Below are 17,733 nucleotides of genomic sequence, written 5' to 3' on the forward strand. Positions count from 1 at the left end.
CTACTCTTAGGAGCTCACTGTCATCTCCTCTTACCTCAGCCACTTGCCAGCACAGGGGATGCCCCAGGTTGCCCAGCACCTGAGCCAGAAGCAGATGCTTAGCCCCCCAGAAAGTCCTCCTAAATATCCCTGGTGAGGTATGGGGTTCCAGCCTGATGACTATTTCCAGCCTTCCCACAACACTCTCAGGAAATGAAGACGCAGAGTGGACAGTGGCCTTGGCAGAGCCAGAGAGAGATCCCAACACATTTATCACCAGCCGGAGAGCTGCTGTTCAGCCTCACTGACCTGTAAAATCCACACTAAACTCAGATCTGGCTCTTCAGCTTCTGAATTTGATTTAGAGCTGAGTAAAGGCCCCTAAGGCTTGATGCTGACAAATCACCATTAAATCGGGACTGATCTGCTTAATGTGGATGTCTGAAGGATGCTAGTGGGAAGAACCAGACTTGTCTCATCTACTAGGCACAAGGGACCACAAGCCTCCCCAAATCCCCCCTCAACTGGCACTGTTCCCTCATAACGCTCTTCACATTTTAAATTATCAAAACAAAATCTGCCACTTATAATGGAGTAATGGGTTCCAGTTCCAGGAGGGCAGGGACCATATCCGACCATATCCAACCCATTCATCACAGGGTTCTTTCACATATCAAGCTGACCTTTCCCAAGGACACCTGAGTCCTTGCTCCTCCCATCAAATTTTTATATCCCTGTGGGTCTGCATGCTTCTGGGAGATAGCTACATCCATGTTAAATTGCTTTGATAAAGTTGATTGTGAGCCTTAGATTCCTCAGCTTTTCTGGAAGTTATGTGAAGGTTTTGAACTGAAATCTGTCTTAGCACTAACCTAATCCTCAGGAGGACCAGCTTCTACTTCTTCAGGGTCACCCTAAAATATTTGGAATCCTTATATCTTAGAGGAATGATTCATAACTGTTCAAAGGGAAGAGGTGGCACAGACCCTTTTAAGAACCTGATGAAAGCTCTAGACTCCTCTATCTGGGAGAAAACACCTTTGCACAAAATGTTAAATACAACGTCAGGAACGTTGTAGACACCTCTCAAAACTTCATTTTGAGATTAGGTTAAAACCCAGGAATGAGAACACCAGAACTGGGAGAAATCTTAGAAATTATCTAGCTGAGCTGGTCCACTGAACAATAATGATAACAACAATGATCATGATTATAAAGTCTATCATCTATCAAGTATAGTACTTACTGTGTACTAGGCACTCTGCTGAGACTTTACATACATCGTGTCTTAAAGTGCTTACAATAATCCATCCTGCTAGGTATTATTTCATCCCCACATCTTAAATGAGGCACCTGAGTCTCCTGGAGTCTAAGCTACTTGCCTGTTGATAGGGAATAATTGAGTGGTAGAAAGCCCACTGACTCCTAGATCCAGGCTCAAAACCACTGTGCATTAGTACCTGCCATTCATAGTTCTTGTTGTCACCCTTGGTGACAAGTAATAGGAACCCACTGAAGCTAGCTTAAGCACAAAGGGGGGTTGTTGTAAGGAAGGATATCAAGTGTCTTACAGAATCCATAAGCAAGGGATTAGCTGGACTGCAGGATTCACCTGGAACTAGACATTGGTTTACTATCAGTTCAGTTCAGTTCAGTTCAGTCGCTCAGTCGTGTCCGACTCTTTGCGGCCCCATGAATTGCAGCATGCCAGGCCTCCCTGTCCATCACCAACTCCCGGAGTTCACTCAAACTCATGTCCATTAAGTTGGTGATGCCATCCAGCCATCTCATCCTCTGTCGTCCCCTTTTCCTCCTGCCCCCAATCCCTCCCAGCATCAGAGTCTTTTCCAATGAGTCAACTCTTTGCATGAGGTGGCCAAAGTACTGGAGTTTCAGCTTTAGCATCATTCCTTCCAAAGAACACTGATTTCCTTTAGGATGGACTGGTTGGATCTCCTTGCAGTCCATGGGACTCTCAAGAGTCTTCTCCAACACCACAGTTCAAAAGATAACCACAAGCATTAATATAGTAGTTATCTCAAGTGAGAGAGCAATGTAAAGTAGAGTGGGGGCAAATGGAACTTATAAAATAAAGGCAATGTTCTCTTAAAAAAAAAAAAAAGCATCAATTCTTCGGCACTCAGCTTTCTTCACAGTCCAACTCTCACATCCATACATGACTACTGAAAAAACCATAGCCTTGACTAGATGGACCTTTGTTGGCAAAGTAATGTCTCTGCTTTTGAATATGTTCTCTAGGTTGGTCATAACTTTCCTTCCAAGGAGTAAGTGTCTTTTAATTTCATGGCTGCATTCACCATCTGCAGCGATTTTGGAGCCCCCAAAAATGAAGTCTGACACTGTTTCCACTGTTTCCCCATCTATTTCCCATGAAGTGATGGGACCAGATGCCATGATCTTCGTTTTCTGAATGTTGAGCTTTAGGCAGCTTTCTCAGTCTCCTCTTTCACTTTCATCACGAGGCTTTTTAGTTCCTCTTCACTTTCTGCCATAAGGGTGGTGTCATCTGCATATCTGAAGTTATTGATATTTCTCCAGCAATCTTGATTCCAGCTTGTGCTTCCTCCAGCCCAGCGTTTCTCATGATGTACTCTGCATATAAATTAAATAAGCAGGGTGACAATATACAGCCTTGACGTACTCCTTTTCCTATTTGGAACCAGTCTGTTGTTCCATGTCCAGTTCTAACTGTGGCTTCCTTATCTGCATATAGGTTTATCAACACGCAGGTCAGGTGGTTTGGTATTCTCATCTTTTTCATAATTTTCCACAGTTTATTGTGATCCACACAGTCAAAGGCTTTGGCATAGTCAATAAAGCAGAAATAGATGTTTTTCTGGAACTCTCTTTTTTTTTTTTTGATGATCCAGCGGATGTTGGCAATTTGATCTCTGGTTCCTCTACCTTTCTAAAGCCAGCTTGAACATCTGGAAGTTCATGGTTCACGTATTGCTGAAGCCTGGCTTGGAGAATTTTGAGCATTACTTTACTAGCATGTGAGAAAATCCCATGGACCGAGGAGCCTGGTGGGCTACAATCCATGGGGTCACAAAGAGTCGGATGCAACTGAGTGACTTCACTTCATATTATTACATTGAACAATTAACTGGTTTACTATAGGAACTGAAAAAAGCAATCCATCTATTATGGACAGAATTATTCATATAATGAAGCCCTAATCACCAATGTAACTGTATTTGCACCTAATAGAAAGTGATAAAGGTTGAAAGAAGTCATAAAGATTGAATCTTAATCCAATAGGGCCGATGCCCCTATATAAACAGGAAGAGACACAGCAAGAAGGCAATGCTCTGCAAGCAGAGGAGAGTGCCCTCACCAGGAACCAAAGCTTGCCAGAACCTTGATCTTGGACTTTCCACCTCAAGAACTCTGAGAAAATAAATGTCTATTGTTTAAGCCACCCAATGTATGTTATTTGGGGCTTCCTTGCTGTGCTTAGTCGCTCAGTTGTATCTGACTCTTGGCGACCCCAGGGACTAGAGCCTGCCAGGCTCCTCTAGCCATGGGGATTCTCCAGGCAAGAATACTGGAGTGGGTTGCATGCCCTCCTCCAAGAGATCTTCCCGACCTGGGGATCAAATCCAGGTCTCCCACATCACAGGCAGATTCTTTACCATGCGAGCCACCAGGAAAGCCCCAGAATGCTGGAGTGGGTAGCCTATCCCTTCTCCAGGGGGTCTTCCCGACCCAGGAATCAAACCAGGGTCTCCCACATTACAGGCAGATTCTTTACCAGCTGAGCTACCAGGGAAGCCCTTGGGCTTCCTTAGTGATTTTTCAACACTGCACACTTTTACAGTCCAAACTAAACACATGTATGGGCTATTTCTAGACCGAGGGCAGCCCGCTTGTGGGCTGTATTTACAACGCCCTATAGAATCCAGTGGGAGGGAGGGAGGGGAGCAGAAAGAGAACTTCCTATGGACTCAACAGACCCAAGTTCAAATCCTGGGTCCAACGCTCACTGTGCAGTGAGCTCTCTGATCACAGTGAGCTAATCTCTTAAACCTATTGTTTCCAACATTTTGCCAATACAAACAATGGTGTTATAAATCATGCTGTGCATGCCATTTTGTATTTTACTAGTCTGTCTGGAGGATAAATTCCTAAAGGAGAGATTGCCAAATGTCACAGGTTATATTCTCTGGAACAGATGCTGAGATGGAGTTTGGGTTGAAAAATGTTTATCAGAAACATATGTCAACATGAAAACTTGTACGTAAATGTTCATAGCCACGTTATCCATAATAGCCAAAAAAGTGGAAACAACTCAAATGTCCATCAGCTAATGAATGGATGGATAAGATGTGTCATATCCATACAGTAGAATAGTATTTGACAATAAAAAGGAATGAACTACAGAGGCCTGCTGCAGCACAGATGAACAATGCAAACACCATGCTAAGTGAAGTGAGCCAGACCCAAAAGACCATGTATTAGATGATGTCATTCATCTGAAATGTCCAGAACAGGTGAGTCTTTAGAGATGAAAAGTGTATTAGTGCTTGCTTGGGGCTGGAAGTTCTGGGGGAAATGAGGAATGAAAGCCAGAGAGTACAGCATTTCTTTTTAGGGTGATAAAATTCACAGTTATGAATATACTCAAAACTTGACCTCTGAAAGTTAACTGTCCACTTGAAATGGGTGAATAACATTTCAATAAAGTTGTCCCCTGGCTTCCCTGGTGGCTCAGATGGTAAAGAATCTGCTTGCAATGTGGGAGACCTGGATTCGATCCCTGGGTTAGGAAGATCACCTGGAGGAGGACATGGCAACCCACTTCACTATTCTTGCCTGGAAAATCCCCAGGGACAGGGGAGCCTCGTGGGCTACAGTCAATGGAGTTGCAAAGAGTCAGACATGACTGAGTGACTAAGCACACACACACAAAGTTGTCCCCAGTGTGTGGAAGGGAGGGGGAAGGAAAGAGAATTGGGCAGACAGAGTTTAAACTGTAGTGCAGGTCCAGGGCAGTCAGCCAAGCAAGCAAAGCCAAGACAGCCACACCTTTCCAGCCATCTCGTTCAGCCAGGACGTTGACTGCTCTAGAAGGCACGGCCTTGGCTGGGTGAGGTTGCTCTCGGCGGCTGAAGGCTGGAAGCCACCTGCTGACCACGTTCCCCACAGCAGAGCACGAAACCCTGCCCTGAAGCGGGGATCTGGGAAGTCCATCCCCAGGTCTACCTCCCCAACTTGAAAGGCAAGTTTAATTAATCTTGATAGATATGGCCACACTACATGATTGTCGCTGTTACCGCTGTCTCCAATAATTCCCCCACCACTGGAAATATCTTTATATCTGGCAGGGGGGATCCTATTGGACAACAGCAAGGGCTACCTTTTAGAAGCCCGCTCCAAGGAATATTCAAACTGCCATATGAGAGATTTTTCATTTTCTCCTGTGATGACTGGTTCTGTTGTTTTCCAAAGAGAGCTGACATGATGTAAAGCTATGTTTTAGAATACTCATTCTAGCGACAGTGTGCAAGATGGATTGGAAGGGGAGACTCAGAAGACAGGGAGACTAATTAGTTGATTATTGAAACCACCCAGCCATGAGGTGGGGTGGGTGGGTGGCTGGGTGGGTGGCTGCCATAGAAAGGGAAGGAAGGTATAAAAGGAGGAAGCTTTAGCACAGCTGGAGACTGATTGGAACTGGGTGGAAGGGAGAAAGTAACTCCTTTAAGTTCAAGTTCAGGGGCACTGAATGGATGCCTTGGCCCTATCCCACCATACTAACCTCCTAAAAATCTTCCCCATCCACCCATTTCCATCTCTACTATGACCACCACCATCTCTTGCTTGGGCAGCTCTACAACTTTCTAACCAGTTTCAGAATCTTTATTCTGGCTTGCTGCAATCTACTTCTGCTATATTCCCTATTCCCCTATAACCAGAGGGACCTTCTTAAAAGTTAAATCACGTCCTGTTACCCCCAGATTCAAACTCTTCCAATTGCACCCCTTGGTGGCTCAGAGGTTAAAGCGTCTGCCTCCAATGTGGGAGACCTGGGTTCGATCCCTGGGTCAGGAAGATCCTCTGGAGAAGGAAATGGCAACCCACTCCAGTATTCTTGCCTGGAGAATCCCATGGATGGAGGAGCCTGGTAGGCTACAGTCCACGGGGTCGCAAAGAGTCAGACACGACTGAGCAACTTCACCTGTCCTTCAGATAAAGCACTGTCTAAAGGACACTTATGGATTGCCTCTGCCCACCTCCTCAACCTCATTGTTACCAGTCCCCACTCCTCTCGTTGCTGAACTTCCTAGAGGTCTCTGAAAGTTCCATCTTCCCCTTTGCCTTTGAGTCTTCACACACACTGTTCTTCTGTATTAGATATTCCATAATCTCTAGCCTATTCCTACTCAAACTATAGGTGTCCACTTAGATGTTGCCTATTCCAGGAAGCTTTCCCTGACCACCATACCTTAAGGATGGATGAGTTTACTGTAGTAGATTGTTGGCAAATATAGCATCAACAATCTCCCCATCTCTGTTTGTACCTACTCTGCCTTCCTCATCACAGAGTGGACTCTGTTCCCCAACTCCTTGAATCAGGCTGGAGGTTGACCAGCTTTAATCAATAGAAGGTATCAGAAGTGACATTCTGGGATGTCAGATCCCAAACCTTAAGAGACTACAAATCCTCTTCTGTTTTCAATCAGGAGAAACATAGCCCCTGAGTAAAGAAGTCCAGGAGAGAGAAGCACCTCATGGAGGAGAAGTAAGGTCCTAAACTATGTGAGAACCAACATCATGAGAAGAAAGCAGCCCAGCCATATGGACAAGCCTCAGGAGAGTCAAGTCATCCCCATGAGGTGTCAGACATGTGACTCCTGTCATCATCTCAACTCCTAACTCATCTCAACTCCTGTCCCAGCCCAGATGCCCCAGCCAATACTATGTGGGGAAGAAATAAGCCAGCCTGCTAAATCCTTAACCCACAGAATTGTGAATAATAAAATATTTGCTCTAAGCTATTGTATTTTGGAATGCTTTGATATATAGAAATGGATAATTGATAAAATGCCCCTCCCCTTAGTTTCTGCAGCACCTCCTGATGGCTTCTATCACAGCATCTATTTCATTATCTATGGTTACTTGTTTAATCCCTTCTATCCTCCATTCAGGCTTCTATGGTGTATCAGTGGCAAAGTATCTGCCTGCCAAAGCAGGAGACACAAGAGAGAAGGGTTTGATCCCCATGTCAGGAAAGACCCCTGGAGAAGGAAATGGCAACTCACTCCAGTATTCTTGCCTGGGAAATCCTATGGACAGAGGAGCCGTCTGGTTATAGTCCATGGGGTCACAAAGAGCCAGACATGACTGAGTGACTGAACAACAATCGTCCTGTCCACACACACATTAGCACTCTGAGGAAATGCACTAAACTATGTCTTGTTCAACACCGTCTCTCCAGGACCTGCCAAGTGGTAGATGCTCATTAAATATGTTAATAACTCAATCAATCAAGATAAGGACACTCTAAGTACCACTTCCCTCAATAAAACCAAGCCATCTCTCCAGGTTGCCAAGGGTGAATTTCCACTTGGCAAGAATGACCAGACCTCATTACCATACTCTTTCTCCTCTCCTCGCCCCCAAATTTACCCAACCACTGGCTCTTTGGAGAATTTGGATGTTTTTATGAAAGGACTTATGGGTACCTGTATCTTTTTTTTAACTTTATTTTAATTGGAGGCTAATTACTTTACAATATTGTGGTGGTTTTTGCCATACATTGCCATAAATCTGCCATGGGTGTACATGTGTGCCCCATCCTGAGCCCCTCTCCCACCTCCCTCCCCATCCCATCCCTCTGGGTCATCCCAGTGCTCCCACTGAGTACCCTGTCTCATGCATCGAACTTGCACTGGCGGTCTGTTTCACATATGATAATATACATGTTTTCGTGCTATTCTCTCAAATCATCCCACCCTCGCCTTCTCCCACAGAATCCAAAAGACTATTCTTTACATCTGTGTCTCTTTTGCTGTCTCGCATATAGGGTTATCATTACCATTTTTCTAAATTCCATATATATGCATTAGTATACTGTATTGGTGTTTTTCTTTCTGGCTTACTTCACTTTGTATAATAGGCTCCAGTTTCATCCACCTCTTTAGAACTGATTCAAAAGTATTCTTTTTAATGGCTGAGTAATAGTCCCTTGTGTATATGTACAACAGCTTTCTTTTTTAAAAAATTAGAGTAAACTCACAACCATAGGGTCCTTAAGTGTAAGGATTACACACATTATCCTTTCATTTCTGCCCCTCAAAACCTAGCACATTTTTTGGCTCACATTCAAAATCAAGTAATTTGTGTAAGAGATGGAAAGAGAGGAAGCAAAATGGACTGGCTAGAAAGGGAGGAAAGGAATGGCTGTCAGTGCCAATGGTGCAGTCTTGGGCAAATTACTTAACATTTCAAACATCATTACTCTCCTTATCTATAAGATAGGCGTAATGATTTTCTGATAGCTAACATTTAGTGAATAACTTACTATCTGCAAAGCATAAGTCCAAATGCAATATCGCACTTAATCCTTAAGTAGCTACTATTTGCTATTCACATTTATTCTTTTTTGCCTATTTTTATGACCAAAACTAATTTTGTTTTGTTTTGAGTTTTTCAGTATGTGCAAATACACACATATACTTCACAGATGAGGAAAGTGAAGCAGAACATAATTAAATAACCTGTCCAGGATCACACAGCTTCTAAGTAGTTGAGTCAGGATTCAACCCCAGGACACACAGTGTTTATAAAGACTGAAAAGGATGATGGATGTAAGATGCCTAGCCCCGGGCTTAGTATATATGGATCATTATTAGGAATAAGGGAGGGAGAGAAGGAAACAGGATATCAGACCTAGTCTCTACTTTCTTGTGTTTGTCTCCCCTTTCCAGGTACATGGAGTCAGGTTAACCACTAGCTAATGATAACCATTTTATTCACTGTTTTTTAAATAATACAATGACTACCAGGAACTCATTGCCTAAATTAAGAACCTAAATGTTTTTCTAATATTTATTTTATTTTTATTATTTATTTGGCTGCACCAGGTCTTAGTTGCAGCAAACAGGATGTTCAGTCTTCCTTGCTGCATTGGGAGGATGGAGTCTTAGCCACTAGACTACCAGGGAAGTCCCAAGAACCTAAATGTTAGCAATAATTTCATCTACACATCCCATCTTCTGTGTTTCTCTTAAAGGTAACCATGATCCTAAATGTTGGATCCAACATCCCACTGATTTTTTCTTTAGTGTTTTCACATATATATGCCTAATGATAAATTATTTCACTCTGTTTGTCTTTAACTTTCTAACCTCTAGGTCTTTCAGTTATAGGCTCTTTTCACTCAGGCTGCCACGTTTGGTTGTATGGGCTCTTCGGTGCACAAGGGTTCCCAGCCAAGGACGCCAAAGTGGGGGTAGGGGGGTTGAAATCCACCCTGCAGCTCCTCTGATCTACTTCTTATCAGCACAAAGATGCCAGTCTCCCACTGGGTCACGTACAATGAGGCAGCATCCACTGTTGGCAGGGGATAGAGGGGGTAGGATGGTGTCATACAAAGGTGTCATAATGGCTAATGGGGGCTTTGAGTTTGCCTCCCCTGAATCACCAGCAATCCCTGTCAGACCCTCCACATTCAAGGTCAAGATCGAGCCTACTGGGATTACAGATGGGAAATGACCCACACTGACAGCCTCTGGAGACAGCCTGCGTCATGAGATTCACTTCCTGCTGGAAGCTCGCTGGCCTCACTGCATCCGTCCATCTCTGACCCACCAGGAGGGATTTCCTAATTGTGGTCCAGGGGATTTAAGATTTATGTCAAGGGGCCTTGATTTATTGAATTAATGCTGCTGAGCAGAACTGTAGCTGTTAAACAGTGTGGAGATCTGGATTTTACAGCAATGTCACTAATAAGGCTATTAACACAAACGGGGCTTGCCACTGGCATTTATAACACCATAAATCTCTTACCCCTGGAAGTATTTATAGGATGGCATGTCCTCAGAGTCCACTGCTTTTTCTGTGCTCTGCTCGCCAGGCTCGGTCAGGAGGATGTCTGCCTAGGAAGGGGACTAGTCAGGAGGAAGGAGGGAGAGAACTGAACCTGGGCTGATTCTTGGCTCCCATCCCTTCCATCAGTTGGAAAGGCTGGCCACTGCCACGGGCAGATGCAGTAGATCTTTTCAATTATTATTTATGTGTTTATTTTCCATTTATGGAGCATTTACCATGTTACAAGCCCTTTGAATACTTAGTGACTATGACTTCCCCAGAACCTTCTCAGGAGTGAAGCCTATATGTCCTCTCACTGAACTTGATTTCTGTCTTGAGCCCCCCGAAACTCTCTGAAGCAGAACATTTAATCTTGTCACTTATAACTAAACGCAATCATTTTAGTGATTTTTATTTTTCTCCTTGATTTCAGCTTAAACCAAGACAGATTTTGGATTTTCTCCCTCCCTTCCTCTTAGTGGAAAAGATGCCGACCCCCAGGGGTGTGCAAATCTTCCTGTGCCATGTGGACAGGAGTGGCCAGCTCTTTGTGTTTTCCTTAATGTTTATTTATTTGGTTGTGCTCAGTCTTAGTCATGGCACGCAGGATCTTTGATCTTTCTTGCACCATGCAAGGATCTTTTAGTTGTGGTAGGTGAACTCCTAGTTGTGGCATGTGGGATCTTGTTCCCGGATCAGGGATTGAACCCAGGCTCCCTGCATTGGGAGTGCAGAGTCTTAGCCACTGAACCACCAGGGAAGTCCCTGGTCAGGTCTTTATTTTCATCTGTTCATGTTCTCTACTGACACCCACTGAGATGGAACCCCCCCAGCTCACTGCCAGCCTCCATGCTGACTGACTTCAGGGACGGGATGTGCCTCATGTGGTCAGCAAGTCCTTCACTATGGTGCTGGCACTCTAGCCAGTCAACCTTGCAGAACCGCTGTCTCATCCTCTCCCTCCCCTACTCCTGAACTCCAAGTCCCATTTAAGGGCCAGGAATTGTGACACTCCAGGAACACTGGAAAGACAGTCTCTGTCCTTCACATGCCTGGCTAGATCCCCCACCATGTGTGGTCTCTCCAGCTAGTACACTACAATGCCACAGTGGCGCTGCGGACATCTCCACGAAGCCTGTCACCTCCCTGAGCTTTCTTGCTTTCCTCCTTTCTTTTCTTTCTCTCTCTCTCTCTCTCTCTCTCTTTTTTTTTTGCAGTGCCTGGGCTTTCTCTAGTTGCAGCACTCAGGCTTCTCTTGTGGACCATGGGCTCTAAAGTACACAGGCTCAGTAGTTTCAGCTCGGGGGCTTAGTTGCCCCACGGCATGTGGGATTTTAGTTTCCCAACTAGGGATCGAACTTGAGTCCTCCAGGCACTGGAAGGCAGCTTCTTAACCACTGGACCACCAGGGAAGTCCTTCTTTCTTTTCTAAAACATCTTATTGAGCCCTTCTTAGGCACCATTCTCAGGATTACAAGGTGTGCATCATTTACTCCCACTAACAGCTCTACGGGGTAAGATCTGTTTTTAATCCCCCAAATCCTAAATGTAGAAACTGAGGTCCAAAGCTTAGCTCTCCTGTGTAAGGTCACATGGCCGTTAAGAGAGGAAACTAGAGCTAGACTCCCCAGGGCAATGAGACACTCATAGAATCCAAAACTAAAAGTGGGGTCCTGCTCCCTAAAACCTCTCCAGAACTTTGCCCCAGAGAGGTGCTGTCCAGAGTCCCCTGTGCATACAAGGGTTTAACTCCCCTCGCTTCCTCCAGTCTGGAGTTAAAGGAGTTTAGAAAATAAATGGTTTCTAAAGGAAATCTTCCTAAACTCTCCCAAATACCTCAGCCTTTGGACTTCCAAAGCTACAGATGTCACTGGAATCCTTCCCCGGCCGCCCCGGGCCCCCCCCCCCCGCCCCCCCCCGCCCCGCCCTTAGGGCAGTGGAGGCTGAACTTGAATATTTCAGGGAACAAAGAAGCCAACAAAGGTGGAAGCCTCAGGCCTCATCCATAGTCACATGATCACATTCAACCTCACAGAAGTCCCCTTGAGAAATATGCAGTCCTCCCCTTTGTACAGGGGCACAAAGATTGAGGAAAAATCAAAGGGTTCTCCAGAGATGTGAAACTCACAAGTTGGGAAAGGAGAATTTGGACCCAGGTCTGTCTGAGTTTCTATGGGATCACTAATCTCTCTCCTGGGAGTAGAAACTTGGTCTTGATTGGTTTTTCTGCCTGGCCTAATGATGAAGAAACTGGTCTGAGTAGAGAGCTGTCCTCTGGGAGCCAGGCCAGGCAGGAGGAAGTGCGTCACAGAGGATGCTCAGCTATGGACCCTTGCCAGGAACCTTCTGTTGAAGTGGTATTCTGGGGATCCACTCTTCTGATGTTTTGTGGCTTACCCCCTTTCTGCTTCTTCCTTCTTTGGCTCCCATTGCTTATATTAAAAATATTTGTGAATCCCTACTGTGTGTTGGACTTCCCTGGTAGCTCAGTTGGTAAAGAATCTGCTTGCAGTGCAGGAGACCCTGGTTCGATTACTGGGTTGGAAAGATCCCCTGGTGAAGGGATAGGCTACCCACTCCAGTATTCTTGATCTTCCCTCATGGCTCAAGTGGTAAAGAACCCGCCTGCAACGTGGGAGACCTGGTTTCAACCCATGGGTTGGGAGATACCCTGGAGGAGGGCATGGCAACCCACTCCAGTATTCTTGCCTGGGGAATCCCCATGGACAGATGAGCCTGGTGGGCTACAGTCCATGGGGTCGCAAAGAATCGGACAAGACTGAGGGGCTTTCATTTTCACTATGTGCTAGGCTCTGTTTCAGAAATTGGGGAGACAGCAGACAGCAAATCAGACTCCTCTTGCCTCAAGATCTTAAGAGCCTCAGGTTGACCAGTAAGACTATTAGTTCCCCTGGAGGGCAGGGTCCTGGCACAGAGTCAGTTGTTAGTGAATAGATCAAGGATTTTCAGTTTCCATCAACTATACAACTTAGAAATACAAGGTGAAGGGACATCCCTGGTGGTCCAGTGGTTAAGAATTCATTTTCCAAAGCAGGAGATACAGGTCTGATCCCTGGTCAGAGAGCCAAGATCCTGCCACACAGCCAAAATACAAAACATTTTTTAAAAATAGAAGCAATATTATAATAGGATCAATAAAGACTTTAAAGAAAATGATCTACATCAAAAAAAATCTTAAATTATTTTTTTTAATTAAAAAAAAGAAACACAAGGTGAAGACCTCACAGGTATCTCAAAGATTTGGTCAGTTCTGTGCTCCCCAGATTCCTAGCAATACAGAGACATCCAAGTGTGGTCATTACAGGCTTCAATGACAACTGATGAAATACGGGACAAAGCAGATGAGGAAGTACTCAGACTAGGACTAGAACCCAGATGTGAGTCACTGCCAGGGGAGAAGGAACCTCACATTTTCTAAAAATCTACTCTGTGCCAGACCTTGGCCTAGACAATTAACCTATACCTCATTCATCTTACAACAGAGGAATTTGTGGGCATTGTTGCTAACCCTGCAAATTATTGCTCATCAATAAAAGAGGGCTCTGTTATTGTTCAATTTCCTGTAGACGATGATTGCCTACCTCCTATGGGTACTGAATTAATTTTATGAATAAAACTAGAGTGGAAGCCTGACCCATGTTGAACCTCGGAAATGTGGCCCCACATGCCACAAGGATATGGTTGGCTCATTTGTTTTATTTAATCAAACTTCTATTTTGCTAAAATAATATGCTGAGGGTTTTTTTTTTTTGGCTTCATCAATACATATCATGGTTTCTCTGCCTCTCCTTTTCACTGTGCTAAGTCATCCTCTTCACCCTTCAGGCTGTATCTTAAGTGCTTCCTTCTTAAGAGAAGAATCTTAGCCCCAAACAAGTTCATGTCCCCTATTATGTGCTTTCCCCATGCCCTGTACTTGTACTTTAAAATATGTATTATAGCAGTAATTAATTGTGTTTTTAATTATTCTCATAATGTCCCTGGTCTGCAAGTTCTGAAAGCCTGGACTGCACCTGCCTTGCTCACCTCTAGAGTCCCAAGACCTAACACGAAATCCTAGTCAACTCTCATCTCCCAGCTCTAAAACTGCCCTTCATTAATCTGCTTTGTGTTGTTGCTGTGAGGTCTGAAAATTACACTTCTCCTTTGCCAGCTAGATCCCTTTATCCATTGTCAATAGCGGGAGATGTCAAGGCTGAAGGAGGCAGAAGGGACTTAGGGACTTGCTCCTTCTTATGGTTGGCATCCAACCCCCATCACCCTGTAGCCTCAGCACCATCACCACCACCACCTGCCACTCTGCTTTGGCAAGTGATTCTAGCCTACAGTTGTTTTCAGCACTCCCAGGGTCAGGCAATGTGTACCCTTTCACAGGTCCTAGCACAAACGAGAGGTCTCCCCTCATCAGAGGTATAAGCTCAGATCCAAGAGCCCCTCTTCTCAGCTTCTAGGCTTTGATAACCATATGTTCTTCCCTTTGATCCCCCAGCTATAGAACAGTAGCAGATTCCCTTGGCTATTACATCTATCTTTCTCCTACTTTTGCCATTTCTACAATCTATCCACCCAATTCCCTATATTAAACTCCCCCCATTAAAATACCTTGTGTGGGACTTCCCTGGCAGTCTAGAGGTTAAGACTCTCCCTTCCAATGCATGGGGTGAGGGTTCCATCACTGGTCAGGGAACTAAGGTCTCACATGCCTTGGGGTGCTGCTAAAGTTTTTTTTTGTTTGTTTTTTCTTAAATACCTAGTGTGTTTTCTGTCTTCCTCACTGGACACTGATGATACAGTAGACATTCAATTAAAATTTCACTGAAATCAGGCATGATCCTATGGTTAGAAGACAGCATGAACAACTTAAGTCAATCTTGAGAGACTGGGCATCTACTATGAGCCTGGCATTGTGTGGGATTCTGGAGGTCCAGCAGTGAAAAAGAAACAGAATGAGCCAGGAGTGCCCAGAACACCTTTAGACAGAGAGTCAAACCCCTTTTCTCCCACCTCCATACCTAGATCAGAGGTTTTAAGCCTCTTAAAGGGGAGAAGTTTAAGCTAAGGATTCCTCCTCCTCTCTGCATTTTGCAGGGTTTATCAGTGTCTACTAACATACTGGGGATAACTTTTTACTGTGCAGGACTGACTTTACAAGAAGTTTAGTGTTTTTTTTTTTTTAACCCCTTAGGTAGATGTTCATGCCCCTCCTCCAGTCATCCATCAGCCAAAAATGTCTCTACTAATTGACAAATGCCTCTTTGGCAGTGTCCATACTCTCTGACCATAAGGAGGTTGTTCACTGTGGAGATACCCCTGGGGCATGAAGAATTTGCTACTGATTTCTGACATTATCAGCCCCAGCAGAGAAACCTTTAATAAATGTAGAAGATGGTGTATTTCTGCCTGATTTCTGCAAATTAACCAAGACAACCAGTGGAATGAAATTCAACAGAGGGCATGACAGGACGGCAGACTGGTAGGGTGTTGGGTAAAGGAATAAGGCAGCCGGAAATCTAATTAGCCAAGACTGCTCATATCTGAGTTGCTCTGCTCCCAGCTGCTTCCTGACTTATAACTTGTTGAAAATGAAATCATCAAGAAGCACTCACACACAGCCCCTTGTTAGAAATGGGTCCTGAGTAGGCTTAATTGGAAGAAGAAGAATAGGGAGAAGGGAGGGCATGGAAGAAGGGGGGTGACAGCTGACTGTGGGTCCCCCATACATATGCTATCATCCAAGCTAGGGTATTTCTGAAGGATTGAGGTTTTCTCCATTGCTCTCCCCTCCTTTCCCACTATTCCACCCACTGGTGACTTGTGGAGCACCAGTATTCAACAAGGTAGGTTGATACACTTCAAATGCATGGAAACTGACAGTGAAATGTGGTAAAAGTAACCCTATTGTGGTTTAAAAAAACACTAACAATAGTTTTCAAAAGATGATTTGTCTCTTCCTTTTATTTCTTTTTTCAATTCTTTAAAAAAATTAAAGTCAATTCAAGTTGTCTCTCTAATAATATAAGTTTGTGGCACTTGTATTCCAAAATCCTGCCTTACATGGGAAAGCAAAAGGACAGAGTTCCATGCGTGGATCACAACTCAATGAATCTCATCTTCCCAACCCAATTATAAATTATGTTTGTCTTTTACTTCCTATACTTTTCACCCCCAACCAAAGAAAATAGTTTTGACTTTTGAGATTAGCATAGTACCACATGATAAAGGACAATGGAGTCAGAACTGAATTCTAATCCTTTCTTGGATGTTTAGTGTCTCTGGGATTAACATCAAATAACTAGCCACTCTGAGCCCTAGTTTCCGCCTCCCTCCTCCCGACTGGACACAGCCATTGACTTCTCAGTCTCTGAATTCTGGGTAATCATCCCACTGATTATCTATGTCTGTTGGTTCTGTGTGCATGCTCAGCCATGTCTGACTCTTTATGATCCCACAGACTCCTCTGCCCAGGGGATTTTCCCCAGCAAGAATACTGGAGTGGGTTGTCATTTCCTCCTCCAGGGGACCTTCCCAACCCAGAGATGTTACCTGTGTCTTTTGCATCTCCAGCAATGGCTGCTGCTGCTGCTGCTGCTAAGTTGCTTCAGTCGTGTCCGACTCTGTGCAACCCCACAGACGGAAGCCCACCAGGCTCCCCTGTCCCTGGGATTCTTCAGGCAAGAACACTGGAGTGGGCCGCCATTTCCTTCTCCAATTCATGCAACTGAAAAGTGAAAGAGAAGTCGCTCAGTCATGTCCGACTCTTAGCACCCCATGGACTGCAGCCTACCAGGCTCCTCCATCCATGGGATTTTCCAGGCAAGAGTACTGGCAGGTGGATTCTTTACTATGAGCCAAATCTATGTCTGTCTCTCAAATAATCCTGCATGGGAGCTCTGGCCAGAGTGAGTGAGTTGACTGCCTACCCAACAACCATTCACTGCATCCTTTTTACCAAGAGAATTCCAATTTTATTTATTTTCCTATCAGCCAAGTGCTTGAATTGGGGCTATGTTCCCTCTTAACCCCAAGAGACGAGTAAATCTCAAATGGTCAAAACCAATCATGGTAATTTCATTGCCTTTGTCAGTGATTTGTTGAAGCATGGGCATGTGATACAATTCTGAGCAATAGGAAGTCTGCTGGGGACCCTGGGAGATACATTTTCTTGTTCTAACAAAGTCAGTGCCTCATTTAAAATATCACTAAAAAGATACTTAGAAATATATTTAAGAAAAATGTATAAGGCCTGCATACTGAAAAACCACACAACATCATTAAAATATTAAAGATTTTAAAAACAATAAAGTCAGTGTCTTTTATGATGATGTTCTCTTGATGCTTCAAGCTGTTGCAGACATCTCTGAACTCAAAAAGAAAAGTATAAGGACAAAAGCTAGCTATTGAGACTTTGAGAGCCTCAGAGTCTTTGATCCTCAGAGTTAACTCTAGATATGCCCTGTCTAGAGATGCCCTTATGTGTAGGATAACATAGGGTGATCCTTGCCTTAGCACAGGCTGATATAACAACTTGTCATAGACTGAGTGGTTTAAACAATAAGCATTTAATTCTTACATTTTGGAGGCTGGAAGTAAGAGATCAGAGTGGTCAAGTTCTGGTGAGAGCCCTCTTCCAGATTGCAGAAGACCTTGAGAAACTCCCTTGTATTCTCACATGGTGGA

General features: G+C 44.3%; 1 long non-coding RNA gene across 1 annotated transcript in view; it reads right to left on the minus strand.

The window, feature by feature from the left end:
- Positions 1-17,733, minus strand: part of LOC120871117 — a 108,165-nt gene that overhangs the window by 51,396 nt on the left and 39,036 nt on the right. The gene's annotated exons all lie outside the window — the stretch shown is intronic.

The sequence above is a fragment of the Oryx dammah genome, unplaced genomic scaffold (genome assembly GCF_014754425.2).
Source record: "Oryx dammah isolate SB20612 unplaced genomic scaffold, SCBI_Odam_1.1 HiC_scaffold_12, whole genome shotgun sequence".
Taxonomy (NCBI): Eukaryota; Metazoa; Chordata; class Mammalia; order Artiodactyla; family Bovidae; genus Oryx; species Oryx dammah.